The following is a 26400-nucleotide window of genomic DNA, read 5'->3' on the forward strand; positions in this document are numbered from 1 at the left end:
TATGACCTGGAGGTGACTTAGTCTAGGTATCATCAGTAAGCGAAGTGTTTGTGAGGATGCCAAAATGCGCATGACAGTGCACTGTGCCTATGCAAATGAGTATACAGGAGCAGAGATGGCTTCTTGATCCTTAGAGCTTGAGTCTCAAACTGGGATGTGCATAACCCCAGGGCTGGTATGCCAGGGTATATCTGAAGCTATGGGATACACATGATTCATCTTATTGACATGTCAATAATCCTAAAAGTATTGGAGAAAAGCGTTTTGAAATTTCATTTTTATTATAATAGGTATGGAGGTTTATGAAGTCAAAATCACAAATGTTTGCACTGATTAAAAATATGAGACATTGATTCGGGCTACTGTGGATTCTTTCCCCAGTGCCTTCCCAGGGCACTCATGTCCTCTCCTCTGCTATACTTGGGTGACAATGGTTGCAGGGGTCTCCTGGAGGTGAAAATGCATGGCCTAAAATGCTGGTTTCATTACCCAATCATTACCACAGCTTGAGTAACAATGTGGTTTTTGTTGTTGTTGTTGTTGTTGTTTTTAATCCTAGTGGTCAATTTATCTAGACATTCAAGACAAATTTGCTTTGATACTAGCAGATTAATTTTAAAAATTTGGTAAAGGAGAAATATAAATCAACCTCACAAATACATCATTTGTTTGACAAATTAAAGCATTAACATCTGATTGAAAGATAAATGTCAAAATGAGTCAAGCATACAAAAGTGTCCTTAGGACCCTCTCTATGGTTAGTTATGCTATCTATGGTTGGTTACCAGATTTTCACCCATAGCTCCACTTCTCCACTTTGATTGTACTCGGATTCTTTTCTTGTGAATCTCTGTTTTTATCTTAAGTTTTTCAAAGCTGAATTTTTAAATGGTACTAAAATGTTCTGGAAATAACGAAGAAGTTTGGGATAAAGTGCATGCATATTCAAATTACTCAAGTGACAACTTTATTTTTAGTTAACTTTCATTTATGGATGCCTCTCAATTTTCTATCAAAACCTAGATACACAGAGCTATGAAATCCTGCATTTCCCCCCCATTTCTGGTGTCTATTTTAGAGATCTCTGCAAATAGACAAATCCGGTCTGTCCTTGTTAACCTCACACTGTTTTATCGCTCCACTAAATGTCCCTAACATTTAAAGTCCAGAACCAAGGCCAGTGACAGACTCTGGCTGGGAGAGTGGGTACATTATTTCTCTTGCTTTCCCTGTTTCTCTTTTACATGCTCTTTAGAAGTCTGCTGGGTGAAAATGTTTTTTTTTTTTTTTCTCCTCTAGCTTTCCTTTTATTCCTGTGGGGATCATCAGATTGATGGGATCTAAGCCAGTCCTGACATTTCTAACTTTTTGCCTATATAGTACAAGCACGGAGGTGTACACTGTCCTGTCCAATTTATTTTTAAGCAGCACTGCACCCATAGGGCTCAGTAAAAATAATTTCATGAATGGATTTTGGCATGCTTGACTTGAAATCATGAATCAAGAAGTTATAAAAGCAAATATCTGGTCATCAAAATCATCATTTGAAACTTAGAGTTGGAAGGCATCATTTAGGTCTAGCCACAGCAGTTCTGAGGGCCTTCCACAAAACTATTTATTATCTAAGGTCATTCAGTCTCTTCATGGATATTTTCAGTCTAAAGTGTCTCTTTGGATATTTTCAGTGAAGATCTATTGCTCAAAATAGCCAATCACACTGGAAAATTTCACTGTTAAAAAGTCTGGTCATAAAATTGATCCCGAATCTACCATTTTATGTATTTTGTACCTCTTGGTCCTGGTGATACCCTCTAGAATAACATACTAAAATCTTATCCTTCTCCATGTGTATCGTAAAATATCTGAGGGAGTCAAGTCTTCCATTAATCTCTTGGTATGCTAAAAAGGGCTTATACTAGATGCCAATAGTTAATTTTTATTTTTTTTGAAGTTAATTTTATTTTTTTAAATATATATATTCCTCACTTACAGTTGAAATACAACACTACATTAGTTTCAGGTGTACGACATAGTCATTAGACATTTACATCACTTACAAAGTAATCACTCCAATAAATTTAGTACCCATCTGAAACCATACATAGCTCTTACAATATTATTGACTTAAACTTTGCATCTCCATGACTATTTTGTAACTACCAATTTGTACTTCTTAATCCCTTCCCCATTTTCACCTATTCCCCCAACTCCCTTCCCATCTAGCACCATCAAAATGTTCTCGGTAACTATGAGCTTGTTTCTATTTCTTTATTTGTTATTTTGTTCTTTATTTTATTCTTCAGATTTCACATATAAGTGAAATCATATGGCATTTGTCTTTTTCTGTCTGATATATATATATAAAGAAAATATACCTATCCTACCTATAGGTGTCCTACCTACCTACCTATAGGCAGGATAGATCTACCTATCTATCCTAGTTAGATCCTGTACCTAGGATCTAGCCCTTGCACATCTCCTCCACTATAGCCACGGCCTCCACTATAGCCATTTCACAAATGCATATGACAAATGCCATATGATTTCACATATATATATATATATATATATATATATATATATATATATATATATATATCTGAGTAATATATATATATATATACCTGAGTAATATTCCATTGTATATACGTACAACCTCTTCTTTATTCATGTGTTGATGGGTACTCAGGTTGCTTCCACATCGTAGCTATAGTAAACAATGCTGCAATGCACATATGGATGCACATGTCCCTTTGAAACAGAGATTTGGGTTTCTTCAGATGAATACCCAGAAGTGGGATTATTGGGTCCTCCTTTGTCTCTTGTTACAGCCTTTGTTTTAAATTCTATTGTGTCTGGTGTAAGTATTGCTACTCCACCTTTTTTTTTTTCATTTCCATTCTCATGAAATATTTTTTTTCCATCCCTTTACTTCAAGTCTGTATCTTTTGATCTGAATTGAGTCTCTTGCAGGCAGCATATGTAAGAGCGGTGTTTTCTTTTCTATTCAGCTACCATATGTTTTTGACTGGAGCATTTAAACCATTTATGTTTACAGTAATTGTTGATAGATACGTAGTTACTGCTGCTATTTTATTTTTTTGTTTTTTGATTTTATTGTTTTCTTCTTCTTAAAGAAGTCCCTTTAACATTTCTTGCAATACTGATTTGGGAGTGATGAATTCCTTTAGCTTTTTCTTATCTAGGAAGCTCTTTATCTGTCCTTCGATTCTAAATAATAGCTTTGCTGGGTAGAATAATCTTGATTGTAGGTCCTTGCTTTTGTCACTTTGAATATTTCATGACATTTCCTTCTGGCCTGTAAAATTTCTGTTGAGAAATCAGCTGACAGTCTTATATGTTCTCCCTTGTAGGTAACTAACTGCCTTTCTCTTCCTGTTTTTAAGATTCTCTTTTTGTCTTTAACCTTTGGCATTTTAATTATGATGTGTCTTGGTGTGGGCCCCTTTTGGTTCATCTTGTTTGGGACTCTTTGTGCTTCCTGGGCTAGTATGTCTATTTCCTTCACCATTTTAGGGAAGTTCCTGGTCATTTTTTTCTTTAAATAGACTTTCAATTCCTTGCTCTCTCTCCTGCTTCTGGTACCCCTATGATGTGAATGTTGTTGTGCTTGATGTCCAGAGGCCCTTTAAACTATCCTCATTTTTTTTTTTAAATTCATTTTTCTTTTTACTGTTCCAATTGGATGTTTTCTGCTACCTTATCTTCTAAATTGCTGATTTAATCCTCTGCTTCATCTAATCTACTATTGATTCCCTCTAATGTATTCTTCATTTCAGTTATTGTATTCTTAATTTCTGGCTGGGTCCTTTTTATGTTTTCTATCTTCATTTGTATGTAGAAAACATACAGAACTTCTCTTTGTTGAAGTTCTCCCTGAAATCATTAAACATCCTTATAAACAAATTGCTTGGCTCCATTTTGTTTAGTTCTTTTCCCGAAGCTTTTTCCTGTTCTTTAAGTTGGGACATGTTTCTTTGTCTCCCCATCTGGCTGCCTCCCTCTGTGTTTGTTTCTATATATTAGGTGGAGCTACTATGTCTCCCAGTCTCAGTAGAGTGGCGTTATGTAGTAGGTGTCCTGGGGGGCACATGGCTCAGTCTCCCAGGTTACGTGAGCTGAGTTTCCCTTGGGGGTGTTGTGTGTACCCTCCTGTTGTAGTTGAGCCTTGGTTGCTATTTCCATATTAAGGGGAGGGTTTGACCCTCAGGTTGATTGGCTGTGAGGACGGCCGTGGCTATAGTGGAGGAGATATGTAAGGGCTAGATCCTAGGTACAGGAATCACTTTACAAGGAAGGATCTGCCCAGTCTTCCCTTCTGATGTATCATCCACAGAGGCTGCTGAATGGTGTTCCAGCTCAGTCCAAAGCTGGCCACCAAGTGTGCTGGTCCTGGGGCCTCCTTGGAGGGACTCTACCACAAGCTGAGTTCAGTCATATCTCGTATCCTGCTAGAGCCACCTGGAATGAACCACAAAGTAGCTGCCACCCAGTGCATGCCAAGACCAGAGGCTGCTTCTTTGGGGTTTGTGAACCTTTGAGAAAATTTTGGAAAGTCTTCAGCAGGAGCCAAAGCAGGCTATTTGTATTGAAAAGCTACTGGACGTGACTTGGATGGGTCTGAAAGTTGGGTGGGGTGCGGTTACAGGGAGTCACCAGGGTGAGGTGAATGGTGTTAGGTTGTTGGAGACTCTGACATAGTGGCAGCTTGCATCTGCATGGATAGTGGGGTGATGGCTCAAAAAAGGAACAATAGCTGGGAGAAAGCTATCTTTCCAGCCATTTTTACTGAAGCTAGATAATTCACTTCCTCCCCATTATGTCCCTTGGCACTTTCAAGCTGCTGCCCCAGTGTTGGAGCTCAGAGTAAGTGAATCTGTCAGTGAGTAAGAACGTGTGATCCCTTTAAATGTAATGCCTGTGTCTCCAGCCATCCTCCACCTCACTCAACCATAATTTCTGCTGGTTTTCAAGGCTAGAATTTGTGGGGACTTCTCTTCCTGGCACAGGAAACCTGGGCTGGAAGCCTAGTGTGAGGCTGGGACGCTTCACTCCTTGGGGGGCACCTCTTCAGCTGAGATATCCCTCAGCCAATTTTTAAGTGCCACACACAGGGGTGGGAGCAGCCCATTTCACTTCTCTTCTCCTCCTACCAGTCTTAAGGTGGCTTCTTCTGTATGTCTTTAGTTATAGGATTTCTGTTCAGCTCGACTTCAGGTGATTCTCAATGATGGTTGTTCTGTAGTTCAGTTATAATTTTGATGTGATCATGAGAGGAGGCAAGCATTACATTCACCTTTTCTGCCATTTTGAGCAAAAAATTCCCCAAAGCTAATTTTTAAATTTTCAGGTAGTTTGCAAACAGGTTGCCAAACTATCCATTATTTAAAATTAAATCATACAAACTTAAACAAATTATTTTAAAAAGATAATAAATATACCTAATCACTTCCTAATTATTTTACTATTATTTATGATTGAGTTTATTTACACCTAAAGCTGCATGATAGAAATACTATATATTATTGTACTACTGCATATCTCTTCTCAACACTGCATCCAGTGAGATCATATTTGTAGCTTGAAATTGGCCATGGTGAGAATATTTACACAATAGAAATTAACAAATCCTAAAAAAATTGAGCTTTTTCTTCTCTTTTTCTGGAGAGCTGGTTATACGAGTTCAGACAATGAAGTCTGCAAACTCATCCTAGAAAAAGTGCTACATACCTCATTGCTGAATAGCACTCTCCTTGGGAAGCTATGCATGAATGCCAATACTAGTCCACCCTTCAAAGCAATGTTGGGACTCTTTTACTGGAATGGCTATCAGAACTGTCATCGTATTACTCTTGATATCCTGAATGTCATCAAAATGTCTTCCTTTCAATATTTTCTTTATCTTGAGGTAAAGAAAGAAGTTATTGGGGGCCATATCAGGTGAGTAGTGAGAATGTTCCAATACAGTTATTTGTTTACTGGTTATAAACTCCCTCTCTGACAGTGCTGTGTGAGCTGGTGCATTGTCATGATGCAAGAGCTCCCTTAGGACTATTTTTGCACACACCTTTCTCATGCCAAGATTTTCAATTAAGATTTTCCTGATTCCCCATCGATGTTTACTTAGTCTGCTGTGCTTCTCACAGTCAGCTGATGATTTTGAAGCACAGTTCGACAAATTTTTGGGTGCAATGTTTTCATCAGTTCTGTTCGTGACTGGCTGCCCTGACCTCTTTTCATCAGTGACACGTTCTCTCCCTTCAGAAAAATATTTAATCCATTTGTACACTGCCATTTTCTTCATGGCATTATCCCCATAAACTTGGACAAATATGTCCCTGATTTCACTTCCCTTTTACCAAGTTTAACAAGAAATTTAATGTTTGTTCCTTGCTCTAATTCAATCTCAGACATTCTTGCAACAGCACACAAAAACATGCAATAATAATAATGAACACCATTCAGTAAGACACTACCACAGGTCAAAATGAACACAGCTGTGAGATATTGATATACCAAGGTTATGAAACCTTACCGAGCTGTTTGTACAGTGTTGCCAATGTAAGTGTGTGCGGTGGCAAGTTCATGAATTTAATTGTCATGCCTTGTACTACATTATTGCCTCATCTCGGATCCAGCCTAAAAATTATAAGCAGTGCCTTTTATCATTTTATAACTCTCAAAATTTATTTCTCTATGATTTTACGAGCTACTCTCCTACATACTTTCCTCCTGGCCATCTGCTCATTCGTTTCGATCAGTACCCAGAACCTAACACAAAATTCTAAATGCCCAATGGAGGAATTCCTACCAATGATTAGGAAATTATTTTTTCTTGGCCTAAGAAACATAGTATTTGTTGTTTTTAGACAGCATTCAGAATTATTAATAAAAACTAAAAAAAGGCCAAAAATAGAAGTCCCACCTATAACACAGGATTTTTGTGGGACTCCAGTAGTAGGAATAAAAAAAAACATCCTAGGGGTAGGCAGCAGCTGCTGCAGTTGTGGAGGTAGTGACAGCGGGGCGGAGTCCCTTATGCCCCGAGGCCTGCTGATCCCGGAGTCAACAGGGCAAAGAAATAAATCCACAAGATGAAACCTTAGACTCCTGCCTCCTGCAAGAAGCAATGGATCAGCAATAACATAAAATGGCACTCCCTGGCCTCCTGCTTTGTCAGCTCTCAGCAAGGGTTCTCTCTCTGCCCGGTGGAAATTCTGCATTCCTGTCCCACCACCACCTGAAAGGCAGGTTTGAGGGACCACGGAAGTATCTGCCCAACATTATCCTTGTGCAGATGGAAGCCCAGGACGCCGAGCTGCACCATTGCCATGTGCCTTGGCAGTACGGGCTACCTATCCGACAGCTTTCTCTGGGAAGTACCTGAAGGAATGCAATGGTTCCAATGTGCCACCGGGATGGAAGCAGTGGGTTGGCCTCCTTAAACACTCTCGATTTTATAACTAGCGATTGTCAGGACAGGGTGAAGAAGAAGCATGGCTTTGACTACTCCAAGGTTTACCCGGTGGACGTCATAATCAACGACAGCGTGAGCTACTTCATAAAGATGTACCCACACAGGCCTAATGGTCATCAGGCACGCAGCCCCCCACGGCCCTGAGGACTCGGACCCCCAAGACTCCTGCCTCTTCCCCAACGCCTGCAGCACATGGCGCCGAGCTACAGCTAAGTGTCCAACCCTCACAAGCATAGGTCATGTGCTACACAGGACCCAGGAAGCCCATCCACATGGAATTCATTGACATGCTGCAGCGGAAGCGCTGACAGACCCTCGTGATGGTGGAGACTCCAAGGAGACGATTTACAACATGCTGGTGGAGACCAGCGAGCTGGACAACACCTACATGGTGTACACCTCTGACCACGGCTACCACATCGGCCAATTAGACCTGTCAAGGGGAAGTCCATGCCCAACGAGTTCCACGTTAGGGTCCCGATTTATGCGAGGGGCTCCAACGGGGAGGCAGGCTTGCCCATATCAGCCTCAGTATTGACCACTTTCCACTGCCCTGGACATCCCTTGGGTATAGATGGGAAATCCATCCTCAAACTGCTGGACACCGAGCACCTGGTGAATCGGTTTCATTTGAAAAAGAAGATGAGGGTCTGGTGGGCGTCCTTCCTGGTGGAGAGAGACAAACTGCTCCACAAAAGGGACAGTGACAAGGTGGAAGCCCAGGAGGAGAGCTTCCTGCCCAAGTACCAGAGTGTGAAAGAACTGCGCCAGCGTGCCGAGTATCGGACCACACGTGAGCAGCTGGGGCAGAAGTGGCCGTGTGTGCGCGGAAGCTGCACAAGTGCAAGGTCTCCACAGGGCCTGCGGAAAGAGTCCTGTCCAACCTGGTGCCCAAGTACTGCGGGGTACAGGACAGCGGGGCTTGTACCTGTGACCTCAGGGACTACAAACGCCGCCCACCCAGACACTGGAAAAAGTTCTTCAAGAAGAAGTACAAGTTCAGCTATTGCTGTATGGCTCCCTCCGCTCAGTGGCCATCGGGATGGAGAGTGAGGCACACCATATAGGTCTGGATGACACATTCCAGCTCCTCAACCTTACTAAGGGGCACTGGCCGGGGGCCACTAAGGACCAAGATGACAGGGACAGCAGAAACTTCAGTGGCACTGGAGGCCTCCCAGACTACTCAGCCCACAACCCCATTAAAGTCACACATGGGTGCTACATCTTAGAGAAAGACATGGTCCAGTGTGACCTGAACCTGTACAAATCTCTGCAGGCCTGGGAAGACCACAAGCTGTACATTGACCATGAGATCAAAACTCTGCAGAACAAAGGTAAGAAGCTGAGGGAAGTCCGAGGTCACCTGAAGAAAAAGCAGCCAGAAGAATGTGATAGTCACATATCAGTTATCACACCCAGAACAAAGGCCTCCTTAGGCACAAAGGCTCCAGTGGGTCTGCATCCTGTCAGGAAGGGGCTGCAAGAGAAAGACAAGGTGTGGCTGATGGAGGAGCAGAAGTGCAAGAAGAAACTTTGCAAGCTGCTCAAGTGACTGCAGAACAAGGACATGTGCAGCATGCCGGGCCTCACGTACTTTACCCTTGACAACCAGCACTGGCAGACTGCACCTCTCCGGACTCTGGGGCCCTTCGGTGTCTGCGCCAGTGCCAACAGCAACACATACTAGGGCATGAGGATAATCAGGGAGACCCACAATTTCCTCCTCTGTGAATTTGTAAACGGCTTCCTCAAGTACTTTGATCTCAACACAGACCCCCACCAGTTGATGAATGCAGTGAATACGCTGGACAGGGATATAATCAATCAGCTACATGTACAGCTCAAGGAGCTGAGGAGTTGCAAGGGTTACAGGCAGTATAACCCCTGGACAGAAACATGGACTTGGGGCTTAAAGATGGAGGAAGCTATGAGCAGTACAGGGGACAGCTGTGGGAAAGGTGGGAAGGTTAAGCAGCACGAGACGGACCTCCAAAAACAGAGGCATCCTCTGACTGTACAGACAATGAAAAGCCATGTATGATTTCAAGCAGACCTATGCTGTTAGCCAGGAGACCTGAGAGACATAGAACTTGTTTTTAGTCAACATGGCAAATTCTGGAAGAGAACCATCAGGAGCTGTGATACTTTGGGAAGTCCAGTTTTGTCCCTGCTTTTGCTTTGGATAATACCTCACCAGCTGCACAAAATGCATTTTTATATTAAAAAGTCACCACTAACCCTCTCTGAGAGGCTCAGAAGGGAAAAAGAACAGAGATTTCTTGGAAATTTCCCTCGAGGGTAAAAAGTCACTGGAATGTTTTTTTTAAATCACAAGGGAGGAACAACCCTGTTTTGAATCCTCTTATCCTTTGGTTTGTCATGAAGAAGGAACTAAGAAGCAGGACAGAGGCAACTTGCAAATGCTGACAATGGTGCACAGAGTTTGACAGTGAGTCAATAGTACAAAAGAAATGACACGTGTCTAGCACCATAACCCTCATCGTCTCTGAAGAAACTAACTTCACTATGTGACTATATGTATCTATTTACATGTAACCAGCATGCACACTTTCAGGGGAATCTGACTAATAAGAAAACCCAGTTTTCAAGAGTGGTGATATCAGTAAATGCTTTGTGGTCAGTGTAAGATAAAAGCCCTGGCGGTTGTGGACACATTTTTCTTCTTGACCAGATACCATTTCTCCCACTATTCTTTTGTCATCTGTCCCAGAACTAATGTTTTTTAAAGTACTAAAGAGAAATGAAGTTGATGTATGTCCCAAGTTTTAATGAAATTGTATTTGTAAAGGCATTTTGTAGTCTTAAGTATTGTTATACAACGTTCAAAACCCCAGCCCATGACCAGCAGTTGGTATGAGGTAACCTTGACATTTTGGAAAAGGCCATTGTTGGGGAAGGGAACTCACCATAAAATAACATGTGTTACATTATTATAAAGAATTATTAGACTTTATTAATAGCAACAGTGTGCAAGTCACAGAAAGTATATTTCACAATATACTTCAATGATGAGAACCATGTCAAATATAATTTTCAGTCTTGGTGACTTATTTTAATAACAACATAGATAAATTAGGGTAAGTCCTCAGAAGGGTGCCCAGAATGGTAAGGAATCTGATTTTGATTCTGTGCTTCTATCACAGGCTTAGTTTTCTAACTATATTTTTTAAAACTAATAGTAATATTTGTTTGTAAATTTAGATTCAGTAAAATTATTGTAGATTATCTCATAATTGGATAATACACACATTGATAACTGAGAGTGGGTTCTATAATAATCCAAGGTTCTACCAACTTAAAAAAAAAATTAGATAAGTACAACATTTTAAAAATTAGGTTAATTTCCATCTTCATATTCTTCAGATCATCCTTCAAATTTTCAGGGGGAAAAAAAAAACTTCCAATATTTATAAATGTGGAAAGCCAAACATTTTCTAGCAGAATAAGAAACATCAAAACTTATTCTTTGAAATATCATATTTTTTAATACAACCAGAAGTATGTATGATAAAGCAATATCAAGAGAAAAGACTGTGTGATGTGAAACATGCTAGAGTCATATAGTATTACAGAAAGGTAGAGACATGGAACCAGAAACAGAAATGAAATAAAGAAGGCAAGGCAAAAGGGACTGGGAGTTGGGGGATGAGCCATAAAGATAGATTAGGCAGAGAGTAGTGGGTATATCATATAAGTTATTAAAGATTAGAGAACATACTTTTTATGCAGTCATTGAAGACGTTTTTAAAAACTGAGTAATCTAAAACAATTATATTTTACAAGATACACTGGCAGTGTTGTGGGCTGCATTGGAAAAGAGAAAAACTAAAGGCAATGCAACCGGTAACAAGGACATTACCATGCAATAGCCAGATCAAATTGTATAGAAGTTTTAAAGAGTGCCAGTGGAAGCTGAGAACAATGCAGATTTAGCAATCTATATAATAATGGTAACTAAAACCATAAAACATAAATAAAATCAACAAGGGAGTAAGTTAGAGAAAATATACCTTGCTCAGAATCTGAGAATGAAGAGAAACAAATTCAAGAAGAGGGTTTACAAGGTAAAATGTTAAAAGTGAGAAACCAAGAAGCATATGTATATAAATATGTATATGTATTTTATACTTATATATTTATATATTTGTTTATATGTATATGTATTTTTTGAGAAGCATTCTGCATAAACTTCTTCATAAATATAACATTCTTTTAACTAATATTTGAATTGATTCTATTATTTAAACTTATTTTAAAAAACTGCATATTTCTATTGTAAATAGAAAAACCATAAATAGAAGGTAAGTATAAAGTAAGCACAAAACCACTAATACCAAATAAAAGAATATTACATATCACTGAAAATTCACTTTTATATAATCGGTGGTTCATTCACTGCATTTGAGAAATATAGGACTAGGAAAAACACTCTCTGTCTCTCTGTCTCTCTGTCTCTCTCTCTCGATATCTATATCATCTATATCTATATCTATATCTATATCTATATCTATATCTATATCTATATCTATATCTATATCTATATCTATATCTAATCTATATCTAGCTATAGCCATAGATAGATAGATAGATAGATAGATAGATAGATAGATATAGATATAGATATATAGATAGATATAGATAGATAGATAGATATAGATATAGATATAGATATAGATATAGATATAGATATAGATATAGATATCTTAAAGGTATTGAGTTTTGGTGAAGAGAATTAGATCGAGGAGACCACTGATAGCTTGTGAGTACACTGGCTATAGTGGCTTGTTTTTGATGTGAACTGTAGGATTCAGGATGGAGGATGTAACTTTGAATGACAAGAACTGAGTACCGCTTGATGCGTAAACTGGAATTTGGTTATTTGCATCTGAGCATCAGAGAGATAGTAACTTTCTCCTATTAAACATGTTGCAGAATTTTGCATTACATGCAGTCATATCTCTAATAATATAATTTTCCATCACCACTGAGAGATTTGTCTCCTTGAAGTATTTTTCTCTGAACAAGAAATGAAAGCATGTTGCAATAGAAGACTAAACAAGTAAATCTATAGTGTAAAACAATAGTTCTAGATTTGATATAACTGTATTGAAAGAAATTGGTTTTCTTTGTTTAGTGTTGCAGGATGCAATTAGAGGGAAAGATTTTTTTTTTTTTTGCAAATCGTTTTTTCTCTCTTTTTGAATCCAAGTTGCTTTCCATGGGAAAATAACCTCTCTTTTTATGGCACTTTATAAAGTTGAAGGAAGAAGGGATCTTTCATGGCAAAAAAATATGTTAGAATGACATGTCCATCGAAATGTTAAAAACTTACTTAGATTTGCAAAGAAATTGTCTTCATAAAATCAAAACCTCTCAGGGAGTCCAACAGCTTATTTGTTTGTTCTTTCAAGTGAAACAAATCATCATTAAAAAGGTTCAGCTTCAAATTAAGACCTTTTAGAAGCTTAGAGGGACTTGCTTTCAAAAGTTCAAATCCCTCAGAAAATGGCTCATTGCTGCCTCAGAAAAAGAGAAAAATAGCTACTGATGAGATTCAAATCATTCTCTACCTTCTCTTTCATTAATTTTAAACATAATTCATAGGCTATAATGCTCTGGAAATCAAAAGAATTATTTCTTATTGTAGCCTACCATTTTTCATCATTATGCACACACAATGTCCAATTTCACCCTGCTCATTCAAAATGGCGTTTAAAGCAGGCAGAAAAGATTAACTCCAATACTTACATTCGGCTTTAATTCATAGCTTTCCAAAGAGTTTTACTAATCTAAATATGTATTTACACAATAGAATATGATGAGTCATTTCTAAAATGTAAACATACTAGTTTAAAAAATTGCTTAAATATGTATTACTGCCTGAGCTTCTCTCAGGATATTCCTATGAGATTCACAGCAATAACCTTCTAATATTTGAATCACACCACTTCTCACTACATTACAAATAATTAAAAAAAAAAAGTGAGCAAGGGGTAGAGACCTCTCAAAGTAATCAAAATATTTTAATCCTTAGTCTTTCTTGATGTTGGATAGCCATAAAGGTACTGCCCCTTATTTCAAATGGATTCACCTTCAATCTATTCTGACTAAGCTTTTAATGATGTTAGCAGGTTGCTATATAAAACGTCTAATAATAAAACACCTGAGCAGATGTTTCAGAGAATACGTGTGCGCTTTCTATAAAGAAAAATGTAGCTAAGTGCATTCGCTTTTGTTCTTGGCTAGACACATATTTCACTACATTATCAATCTCACTTTACTTTTAAACAGTCTACTGCACATTAAAAACAAACAAAAACTTCCAAATCTTATTTTCTGTTGCTAGTGAGAGTGCTGCTAAGTACTTTGGGGGAGTCTGTGTCAATGTCAAGTTGGTGTCTCTGCCTCGACATGCCACTGCCAGTTCTAAATGGTCTAAGAAGAAGCAGAAGTGAATTAGGATGGCAGTTTCCAGAGGTATGGACATAGAAAGAAAGGAAACAAAGTAATAAGACTTATCTGATCTTCAATCTCTATGCTATTAATTATACCTATTTCTACCAGAGGGCAGTCTAATCTAAACATTGCTCCAAGCAAACTATGTTGTAAATACTGCATGCTGTATTTCTGTGTTGAGTATACTCTAAGAAGATCTATAGATACCTATTTAACTTATTTGACCTTGGAAAACTCCCCAACTCCCACTCTCTCCTCCTACACTGCTCCACCTCACCATTTTGTAAAGTAACATCAGACACAGGCAGGTTTATCTGGGAAACAGACTTTGAGATGCAGAACTTTATGGAGGAAGTTTACTGGGTAATGTTCTCTAGATGAATAGCTAGATGAATAGCTAGAAAGAGAATAAAGCAAGACTGGGCAGAAGGAGAAGTTGAATTGAAAGGCAATGACAGCAAAGGCCTCAGTGAATCCCATGGAAGATCTACAGCTGGAATGTCCCTTCAGATCTTGCTTGTGTTGAGGCAGAGAGGATCAACTAATGCCTTGGTTAGGACACTGAGGGTTCAGTTTTTAGGATTCTACAATCGTCAGAGCAAACCTGGTATCAGATGTCAATTTTGGGCATGAGTTATATCAGAAAGTATTTTTGAAAATATGTTTATTTTGATGTTTTTAGGACCTCAGGCCCCTACCTGCTACCTTATCAATAGGGTGGTAGAATTCAATAATTTTGAAAAACATTTGAGATCCTATAAACCAGATGTATGGTATAAATGTCATCTCGACTATTCTTGAAAGCCAGGCATTATATGTTTCCTACTTTATTGACTGTAAGCATGAACAAGTGAATTGCCAAGACTCACAGAGTTAGCAGGCTTACATGCAAACCTATGTTTGCCTGCTTAATGGTGGCATTTTCGTACTTTACAGAGTTTGGGAAGATATCTGAAGATGGGAGGTGGTGCAAAATCTAGAAGTTATCTGATCATGAAGCAAGAGTCAGAAATCAAGGCAAGAGGTCAAATGGTATATTAGGGATCTCCAGAGAAACAGAAACAATAAGAGAGAGAGAGACTGAGATTCAGCAATTAGGGAGGCTGGGAGGTTTCATAATTTGTAAGCTGGAGACCCAGGAAAGCCAGCAGTATAATTTAGTACTTATGAGTCTGAACACCTGAGAACCAGGAGAGCAGATGATGTAAATCCCCATTCAGAGGCAGGAGAAGATGGCATGAGATGTTCTAATTCATGCAGGTCATGTTCTATTCAGGCCCTAAATAGATTAAATGATGCCCACCCCCAATGGGGGGTGGGGGCAGTCTATTGAGTCCACTGGTTTAAATGCTAATCTCACCTGGAAACCCAGTCACCAACACACCCAGAAATAATGTTTAATCTGAGCACCCCTGTCATGCAGGGCGGCCTGCAAAGTCTCTGCTCCTGCTCACCACATAAGAACGCAGGATATGGTGAGGCCAAAAAGGAACACTCACGGAGCCATAGATAGGGGAGTCACACCACTATATTCTCACTGGCGGCTGGGTTGAAGACACAGGAAGCAGGAGCCACACTGTCTGCAACCCGCCGTTCTAACTGCAATCCGCACTTGCCAGCCACCATCCTCTTGCTAGCCCCCATTTTCTGCTAGCGTAGCCACAGCAGTTATATTAGTGGTCAATGGCCCACTGGTCACAGCCAACAGCCAACCAGCCACAGCTGATGGTTATCCAATCACAGTTGATGGCCATTTACTATTCAAGCCAGCACCTGTCCACGTGAGGCCGAGAGCCTGGAAACTGCTCTCCTGGCTCTGTCCCCATAACCCCATAGCCAGTTAAATTAACACATAAAATTAACCATCACAAATGGCAAAGCCATTCTTATCTTGGAAATATCCACCTTTTCAAGTCTCTAGGTACTATGATAATTGATGCTAAACCTTAAAACTTGAATGTGCTTTAAGAAGATAAGACATTTTATGGTATCAAGGATAACAGTGCCAACTAATAACAATCAAGTACCTAATATGTTCCAGTTGCGTTAATTACTTTAGACACAACATTTTATAACGTGGATGCCATTAATATTATTCCCATGTTTAAGTAAAGAAATTTAGAGAAGGTAAATGACTTTCTCAAGGCCATACTAGTGACAGATCCAGAATTAAAATCCAGGCCACCTTACTCTAAACCTGATCTTTGAGCCACTACTCTACATAATTTCAATGATCTTCCTGAAATGTAGGAATGTCAAGATATAAAACTGCTCCCATGTTGGTGTATCATGGAAATTTCAATGAGCTCCTTCTGAGTCACTGTAATTTTTGGAAGCAATGCTTAGGCTTCCTGCCTGTGCCAGATGGTTCTTTTGTCTATTTGCTTAACTTGGGAATGGCTGTGGAGACAGAACCAGGAGAGCAGTTTCCAGGCTCTCGACCTCACATGGGAAGGTGCTGACTTGGGTAGTAGATGGCCATTAGCTGTAACCAGTTGGCCATTAGCCATTGATATACCTGCCATGGCTGGGCTAGCAGGTGTAGATTGCAGCTAGCAAGTGGGGGTCTGTTGGTTGGCAGAGAAGTGGCCAGCAGATCACAGATCGCGTGGAGCCTGCTTCCTGTGTTTCCAACCCAGCCACCAGCGAGAATATAGTGGTATGGCTCCCCTATCTATGGCTCCCTTGGTGTTCCTTTTTGGCCTCACCATACCCTGTGTTCTTGTGTGGGGAGTGGGACCAGAGACCCCGCATGACAATGGCATTTCTTAGAAACTCTTCCCTGTACTAGGTTAGGCTTGGGCAAAAAAGAAACGTGTATGGAACTTTGGAGGTAGAAGCAAAGCAGCAGCCATTTTCTCCACAGGATTTCATCATGGTTAGACATGGTCACAGACCGTGACAGAGGACTGTATGGTAGGTACCAGCTTGTTCTCTCTCTCCTCCATTTTGAATCTAGTTTTATTTCCTGACTGTTGACTCTACTGACAAACAGCAACCCCAGTATCATGACCACTTTCTCAGATGGGCACTCAGAAATGCAGCTTCCCATGGACTTCTGTACTAGCTACATTTTCATGATCTTCTTTCAGCAGATGAATGTGCCTGGCCTCTCAGATCCATCAGTTGGTGATTCTGTTGAGCGACCAACTTTCTCTTTTGGGACTTCACTACCCCAGTTCTTTCTATGCTTGTGTGTGTTCTAATTCCTATAATAAGTTCCTTATCCCATGTCTGTAATTGTTCTGTTTCCCTTCCGAAATTCTCAGTGATATAGGGATTTATTCCTGGGAATAGGTGCTACCATGAAAACCTGAATCATGAGGCTTTGGGAGCAATGAGTAAGAGTCAAACATATTTATAGAAAACTCACAAAGTTTCTAAGAGAATTTTACTAGAAAATATACCACAAAGTCAGACCCAAAAAGACAGACAGTTCAAATTGATAAAAGAGCCAAATTTCTGTAGGCAGGAAGCAAGCTGAGAGAGCTTCTCAGATGAAAATAAAGGCACTTTTTTCTTTTTTTAAATAAAGAAAAGATGTTTTAAAGGGAGGTGCCAAGATTCCAGAGAGTGAACCCAGCTGAGAGCATTGGATTAGGGAACCATTGCCAGAGAGCAAAATTGGAGACTAATCAAGAAACATTCTCTGCTCCTGGTGAAACTGGGGAAGCTGAAACGTTCCCAGAGTACTGTATTTTATTATTTTCCCTTTCCTTCCCTTCACCTGCCCTCCCCTCCCAATGCCTCTCCTTCCTCTCTTCCTCCCTTCCTCCCTTCCTTTCTCCCTTCCTTCCTTCCTTCCTTCCTTCCTTCCTTCCTTCCTTCCTTCCTTCCTTCCTTCCTTCCTTCCTTCCTTCCTTCTTTCCTTCCTTCCTTCCTTCCTTTCTTCCTTCCTTCCTTCCTTCCTTCCTTCTTTCCTTCCTTCCTTCCTTCCTTCTTTCCTTTGGTTTGCCCAGTTGTAACTTTGGAATTGCTATGTACTCATGGCTAAGATTACAGTTCCCCTCTTTTGTGAACAGACATGTCTATTGTAGTTGTTTTGTCCCTGTCTCACTACTGAATGTTGGTTATTCAAAGGTCAGATAATTTTTATTTTTAAGTTCAAAGGTTTTTAGGTTAAAAGGAGCTACATCTGATTAACTTCTTCCATATCTAGACTTAATTTAAATGATGAAATCTTGTACTATGAACCAGAGCTTGATGTCATGATTGGATAAAGCTTTATCAGTCTTATTTTGAGATGAGTGCATTTTGCAAATAGAAAGAATGCAAATTTTGGCCAAGAAACAATTGTTCCTAAGCCTACACGTGTGTGGAGACAGAGCCCCAGAAAGCAGTTTCCAAGCTTTCGGCCTCACTTAGGTGCTGGCTCAGGTAGTAAATGGCCATCAACTGTAATTGGATAACCATCAGCTGTGGCTAGTTGGCCATCAGCTGTAACCAGTGAGCCCTTGGCCACTAATATAACTGCTGTGGCTATGCTAGCAGAAAAATGGGGTTAGCAAGAAGATGGTGGCTGAGCTGGCAAGAGCGGATTACAGCTAGCATGTCGGAGTGTGGGTTACAGATTGCAGAGAAGTAGACAGCAGGTTGCAGATAGTGTGGCTCCTGTTTCCTGTGTCTCCAACCCAGCCTCCAGCGAGACTATAGTAGTATGACTCCCCTACCTATGGCTGTGTGGGTGTTCCTTTTTGGCCTAGCCATATCCTGCGTTCTTATGTGGGGAGCGGGACCAGAGACCCTGTGTGACTCCTCGCATGACAACATGCTACTTTTCTTATAAAGAAGTAGAAAACATTGTTGAATCTGGGTTGGCTTTGTGATCTCTTTTAATCAATGGAATGCAGAGGAAATGATGTTGTGCCCGTGTTGGACCCAGCCCTTAATTGGCCTGGCAGCTTCTACTTTGCATTCTTGGAGCCCTGAACCATTATGTAAGATGTCTATTTACTCTGCTGGAGAGAGAAGCTCAGCCCTCCCCAGCCATTCCAATCAGCCCAGCAAATATGAGAATGGAGTCAGCTTGGAGATTTTCAGCTCCAGCAAAGCCCCAGGCACAATGTCTTTTCCTAAGTGACCCCAGCCAGGTGGAGCAGCAAAACAGCCTACCGTATTTCCCAGAAAATAAGACCTAGCCGGACGGACCATCAGCTCTAATGCGTCTTTTTTGCTCCAAAAGACACATTAGAGCTGATGGTCCGTCCGGCTAGGTCTTATTTTCTGGGAAACACGGTAGATGATCCCAGTCAATCCACAGAATTATAAGAAATAATAAATTGTTACTGTTTTTAGCCACCAACTTTGGGGTAGTTTGTTATTCAGTAATTGATAACTGAAAGACAAAGAAATGAATGAAAGAATGAAGGAGTAAATGACCGGATAGAATAAAAACCTCTGTAAACGGAAGTAGATTATGTTACCTAGAATATCACTGGTTGTGTCATCACAAAGGTGTGTTACTTTTCCTTCCACCTGGGTACTTTTGTGAAGCCTTACAACTATGATTGTCTATGGGTGCCAACGTGCTTTGAAAAAGTTCTTCATCATTGTGTGGGTTAAGATAAAAGTGAGGAAGGAAAAAAACAGCATTTTGGGCTTTCCCCCAAATGTTCAGATTAGAACAGCTTTCCTCCTTTCTATCTCTTTTCAGGGCAATATCATGTCCATTACTAAGAAAGAAGAAAAAAAAAACAATGAAAAAATCCAACCTTTCATGTCTACCAAATATTGAAGTTATTTTTAAAAATGAGATAGGGAAACCTTAAGCAATAAAGGAAAATACATGGAAAGTAAAATTTTTATGCTATAGGAGAAAAGTGGTTCTAAGGTAATGGCTAAAACAAATTCAGAGGATCTAATACACTAAAACTATCAAGATGTCATTGAAGGACTTCATTATCAGCATGCTAAGAATAAACTAAATAAAAAGCATGGAAGGAGGCAAAATGATGGAGAAAGTTTGCTTCAAGACAGAAAATCAGCTGTAGTTTGGCTGAGGATTTTGCATTTGAAACTGGTTGTTTGGTGTCTTAGTATCTCACTGACTATGTATGTATGTAATGATAGAGATAAAGAAATAGCGAGGAGGGAAATAGACTTTATAGATACTACTAAAAGAGCAATAATGAGGAATGATTTAACAAAATTCAAAGGTTTCAGATCATTTGAGAGCCTGAAACAGCAGATGGTAAATATAGTTCAATTCAGAAAAACATAAAAAAGAAGATGTATAGCAATAGAGAACTACAAACGAAGGCTATGGGAACACATTTCAATGGACTAATCACCCAGTACTCCAACCAGCAAATATTCAAACACTTTTAAATATCAGCTCAGTGCAAAAAAAACTATCGTCTAACATGAAGGCCAGAATTTAAAAAGTGGTGCAGGTTTTCAGTCTGAACTGTTAAGGGAAGGGAGGGCAAGTGGGGATGAAAACAAAAAGTACTAAGAAGTGGGAAAAGATAAAGCCACTTTATGAAACATGAGATTCTTAGTCACAAACTCCAGGGGATCTAATTTTCTCCATGGAAATAAAAAGGCATTTTGGTAGGTGTGTTAACTTACTTAATAGGGTATGTTTTAGTATCTTCTGTAAGAGGGTGTCTAAATATAGCCAGGAGAGCTTTTTTTCCAAGTGGGAATAGATTATATAGTCTTGTAAACGACCAGTTGTTTACCCTGCAGTCTTACTGACAGAGCAGGATCCATATACATTTATGTGGCCGAATGGTCTGGGACATTTCAAGCCTCTGTTTCCATGTGGTTTCTATATTTAGACAGGTACTTCTATAGAGGACACTTACATGGAAATTTAACGCCTTCATCCCCTCCCTGTTAATAACAAAAATATCTCTTTATGCTTTTCTCTCAGGTTCCACAATCTACTCAGGGATAACAGAATTGGTCCCTCTAATGATAGTATTTTCAGTATTAGATTGACAATCACTTCTTTTTTTTTTTTTTTTTTCTTTTTGCTCACACAAATATTTTGGAACAAAATATTGACACCAGCAGACATGCTAGTTATATGTTTCTGAATTAACCTGGGATGTTATAGTGTGTATGGTGGTTTTGGACTACACTTAGAGCTATCCTACCAGGAGTATCTAGAACCAAGACATTGAGGGGGACGATAGGTAAAGACAGGAATATGGGAGATTTTAAGTCAGGATGGATGTTTGTAGGAATATCTCTCCAGATATTTAAAAAATATAGTAGTCACCAAACTATGTTATAGGTGTTTAAAATGGATTCCTGTCCAATGTCCAGAGATGCAAAATGATGTTCTATAAAGAACTCCTCCAAACTGATTCTTTTTTACTTTTTGGTTCTTTTGGTACGTGTCTAATTACTGTTAGAATTATTTTCAAGTTAAGGAGATAAGATTTTCAAGTTAAGGAGATAAGACGATTGACTTTATAAACTTCATAATGAACTTCCCTTCTATGACTGACTATATTTCCCAGTCTGAAGAACTGTACATTTTCACAATGAAATCATAAACTTTTAGTGTACTTTGACGCTTTGCTTTATGCCTCATCCATCTGCCACATAGTCGTATTCTAGTTGGCATGCTGATAATAACTAGCATGGATACTATGTGTGGTTTTAACCTTATTACTTATGTAGAAAATGAAACAATACAGAAATGTTTTAAAATTTAGTCTTGTCTCCTAAAAATAGAAGTGGTCAATAACAAAACACCCAGTTTTAGAGTCTTTAAATAAAATATATTTGGGATTACTAGAGATTATTTACTTAATTAAAAAAATAAAGTTAGCTTCAATTTTTGGGGGTAACTTTCTCTTCCAGGTGGCGTGTTGACACAGGTAAGCATTGCCTTCCCCACTAAAAATACTTGTGAGGTTGGTAGGATTCCTGTCATTCATTTCTCAATCCTCTGTGGCCAGAGGAGGGCTTGCAGAGGGTGGGCTAGCAAATATTTGTAGATGAAATACGTAAACCATAACTTGGTGCTTCCCAATGATTTTAAATAATGTTATACAACCAAAAGGAACCAAATGAAAATTGAGTTTATTAAAAATGTTATTCACAAAGTGTATTATGTATGTTCCACTTTTCTGAGAGCCAAAAGAGGGTCAGAAAAAATCACAAGATGCTGGGCAGCTACATTTTTTTTTAAAAGAGCAAGAGTCATTGAATTCATGGAGCAACAGAAAGTTATATTTAGAAGTCGACTTAAAATATGACAGTTCATGACATGGTATTTATTAAGGAACACACTTCACATGTGGGAGTTGACTTTTTGCTCTAGCATGACTTGCCTTGCACCTCCTTTATATAGAACAAACAAAAATGCTTTTGTACATGATACTGTAGCAGAGTTTCTCAAGTTGATTCTCTGATGTAGTTATAAAAAGGCTTTTAGTAGTTTTCTACTGCATGAGGTACTGTTTCAATATTGATATCAGCTAAATTGCCATCAACCATGCGTTACGTGTCTGTAAACTTTTCTTGATTTTTTTATTTCTTATTTGAGCATACCCCAAGCAACAAGCCAATACTTTCCTCATGGACCACCATCCTCATGGTCTCTTTCCCTGATGGTAGAAAGAGCTCGCTAGCCAACAAAATACATTCTCCAATTACTTCATAGCAGATTTATCGCTGGGAATGTGGCTGCACAGCTACAGACCGTATTTCTCAGACTCCCTTACAGCCAGATGTGGTCATTTGGCTACATTGTCACTAATGGAATGTAACTAGAAGTGAAAGTGACACCTCCATTTGTGGGTCTGAAAAATTTGGGCATGTGAATTCTTTATACGTTCCCCTTCCCATGAGCTGTAGCACAGTCACTTATGGGATCAAGCCATGGGCACATAAATGAGAACAATTTATGTGATGTTGGCATCACAATTTATGGAGCTTCAGTCTCTGAATAAACTCATAGGGCACAGCTGCCTACTTACCTGGACTGCTTACTTGGATCTGTTACATAAGCGATAATTAAATTTGTATTTTTAAGCCTCTGTGTTTTGGAGCATCTTATACATCAGTTAGTCTTCATCCTAACTCATGCGGTTGGACCCAGCAACAATTTCTACTCACCTTAGTGCAGAAGGAAGCCAAACTATAGCTCATTATTTTAGATGCTAGCTCTTCTCCTTTAAAAATGAAAATAAGCCCATCTGATTTTTATCTACTGATAGGTGCATCATGTTATAGGTGATGTATTTATTTAAACAGTGGCCACGTACAAAACAATATCCCAGTCTATAGTGACTGTTGGATAGAATCTCAGGCCAAGTAGAAATAAAAAATATTTAGTGTATTTAACAATTATCAAGTGCTATGTACAAACAAATTCCATTGTTTAGGACACTGAGAGTTCTGACGTTATGCAGTGCTGCTCTCTCGCAGTGATACTAAAAGATGAGAGCTAAAGAGAGACTTGGTACTTTTCCTGGCTTTCATTTCACTTCCCATAGAGGCTCTAAATGACCGCCAGGCTTCACAGTCCTGACATTTTCAATTCCACTTTGCTTTGGGTGTTGTGTAGGTTGTCTCCTGCCTGACTTTAAATACATAGATATGAAGTTGATTTATTAATGTATGCATTCATTTAACAGATATGTGTTAGGTAAATGAGTGAATGAATAGATATTTATTGAGAGTTTACCACAAACGAGTCACTATTCTGTTTCCCAGAGATTCAACGATGAATAAAAACAACAAAGTTGCCTATCCCATGGATCTTATATTTCATTCTGTAGAGACAGAAAATGTATAGACAAACAAGCAAATATATAAAAATGTTTAGATACTGATAAATACTATAAAGGAAATAAAAACAGGGTGATAAAATAATGACCCAAGAGGGAGGAAGATTCTATAGGTAGAGTACCCCCAAACTCCTTTCTGAGAAGGTCATGTGAAGGTGAGACCTCGAAGGTAAGAAGAAGGGAAGCATTGGACAGCTTGGTGGAGAATGTTCTAGGCAGAGAAAAAGTAGGTGCCAAGTCCTTGGGGCGATTTACATTCATTTTTGGATGCTAATTTACATTTGGATGCTAATTTACAATTTAATTACATTAAATTTAAATTACATTTAATTTACAATTTAATTACATTTTGGATGCATATTTTCTAATTATATAATAAATAACATATATTTATATAGTTATTATATAATAATAAATAGCATATTGGTGATATAAAAATAAGATCAAGGGAATCGATAGTTTTGATTCTTAAGATATTTAGACTTTAATCTTCACTTAGTATTAGATGCTATGTGTTCAAAGGATTATCATTTGAAATGGATTCAAACAAGGGATCTTGCTCAGCATAACAGTTTATTTTATTTATATTATTTTCAATGCACAATTCAGGTGTTGTTAAGTATAATTTTGTGTGGTTTGGCAGGTGCCATTAGGATGGAATTGCTTTTAACTAACAAAATCTCATTAATTGTCATGACATTTTAGCTGAAAGTACAAAAAAGGATGCAATAATTGAATAGTAAAGAGTTGAAGAGGTTGGATTTTAGGTGTATAATCTAATAGACATAAATATAATTAAGTAACATAAAAAGTAACTTAGCAAAAGGAAGAAAATCTGACATATCCCTGTTCAATGACTATTACGAATTGTTGAAAAAATATTGGAAGTACAGAAAATGTTTTTCTGTAAAAAATCTCCAAAAATCTGAATCTTAGAACTTTTGAGTATGTATAAACCTATTTAAATGTCATAAGAAATATAATCAGTATCATGTAGAAACTAGGGAAGACAATTTCACTGCTGAGTAGAATATGTGTGACCTGGAAAATAATTTAAGGATTAAAAAAAAAATGACTCTCAACAGTTCTTTTAATAAGTTCAGGTAAATTGGGAATCAAGTATGAATATAACTTTTACTTCTGTATCTTGTCTGAAATGCAGGAAAAAAAATCAAAATGATATTTGCAATAATACAACATGAGCCAAGCTATGAAATTTAGTGTCCCAAAGAAGATTCAGCACCCACACAAGACTACAATGAAGAAAAATTTACTGTAATTATGAAACTTATGACCATTTATGTTGCATATATTTATTGAAGCTTTTTGTAAACCTTTACATAAGCACTCTAAGAAAATAGCTTTCTGGAAAATGACTGAGATAACCACAGATAAGAAATTAAAGTGAATTATTTGGCTGCCATTATATAGTAACATTAGGTTCAGTTCTACTATTGAAATTGCCTCTATATTGTCAGCAGTTAGAAAACACTTTCTCAAATGATCAACATCTTTTTCCAAAAGTGTAGTTATGGATAATATGCATAGTTACAAATCATCATGGACTTCCTTCGAGAATCAATCCAAAAAGAAGTATTCAGACAAATAGATACATTTTAATAAGTCAAGTTCCAGCTGTGAACTTCAAGGCAATCATAAAAGGTAAACATAAAGAGTCCAGGGATAATACAAAACAAATAAGTCTTATAAAACTGGATATTTACAGAATTCTAAATCCTCAGGAATCCACAGGGTGTCCACAAATGCACTTAGAAGGCAAGACTTTCACAGCCAACATAAAAATCTGACTCATCATCTTTCTCTAATTTAGTATTTCCTCTTACAAGAATTTTAAGTAGAGGGTAGCTAGAATAGCTGAATTAATCTAAACTTTTTTCCATCAAAAGTTCATTATAAACGCCCTTGGCTCTGTTCTCATCACCTTCATCTTTGCATATTTCTCCTGCAAGACTTCAAAGAGAATCTCCACACGGGAGAGAGGAAAGTGAGGTGAGTGGATGAGAACATGGCCACCTCTCTTAAAAGAGAGGCTTAATTAAGTACATATTTGAAGAGAGACTTTTACATGAAAAAGCAGTAAGTAAATCCAGTACTATTAACACTGAATGAGAAGTGCTTGGTCCTGGGAGCAAAGCCTTATAGAGATTAAGAAAAAAAGTTTATATTCTCCTCCTCCAGGCAAGCATTTTTCAATAGGTTCTTTATTGATCTGTCATCCTAGGAGAGTCTCCATAGCATCTCCATATTGATTCCTGGTTAGTATGGAAGAAGAGGAAGCAGAGAGTAAAAGATACATCTTTCTTAAATCCGAATAAAATTACAAAATGCATACTTTAATTGTGCACCCATTTCTTTGCAAAAGGACTTATAATACATGTAAAATTTGGAAGAAACCTTAGTCTGTATAATCAGAAGAGGATCTTTATTTTCATTTGTTACTTAACAAAAGATTTTGATAATACCTTTTATTATCAAAATGACTAATATTAATGTAACAGCATGTGGAAATTGGAAATTTTGGCAGAGGCAACATGACTTCACAGATATAAAATTCTAAAGTGGTATCCCAGATCAAAATGCAAATCATCTGAGAAAAATAACTGGTCAGAAGGCTCTAATACCTGTAATGAAAAGATTGAGAAAGAACGT

The 26400-nt window shown here is 38.4% G+C and overlaps 1 pseudogene across 1 annotated transcript in view; it reads left to right on the plus strand.

Moving 5' to 3' along the window:
* Nucleotides 1-9472, plus strand: part of LOC308506483 (extracellular sulfatase Sulf-2-like) — a 42661-nt pseudogene extending 33189 nt beyond the window's left edge. Inside the window, exon 6 of the transcript in view lies at nt 7319-9472. The product of the transcript in view is annotated as an extracellular sulfatase Sulf-2-like (transcript). The remainder of the gene's footprint in view (nt 1-7318) is intronic.
* The last annotated feature ends 16928 nt before the right edge of the window (nt 9473-26400 follow it).

This window comes from Rhinolophus hipposideros (genome assembly GCF_964194185.1).
Source record: "Rhinolophus hipposideros genome assembly, chromosome: 2".
In the NCBI taxonomy this organism is placed as follows: Eukaryota; Metazoa; Chordata; class Mammalia; order Chiroptera; family Rhinolophidae; genus Rhinolophus; species Rhinolophus hipposideros.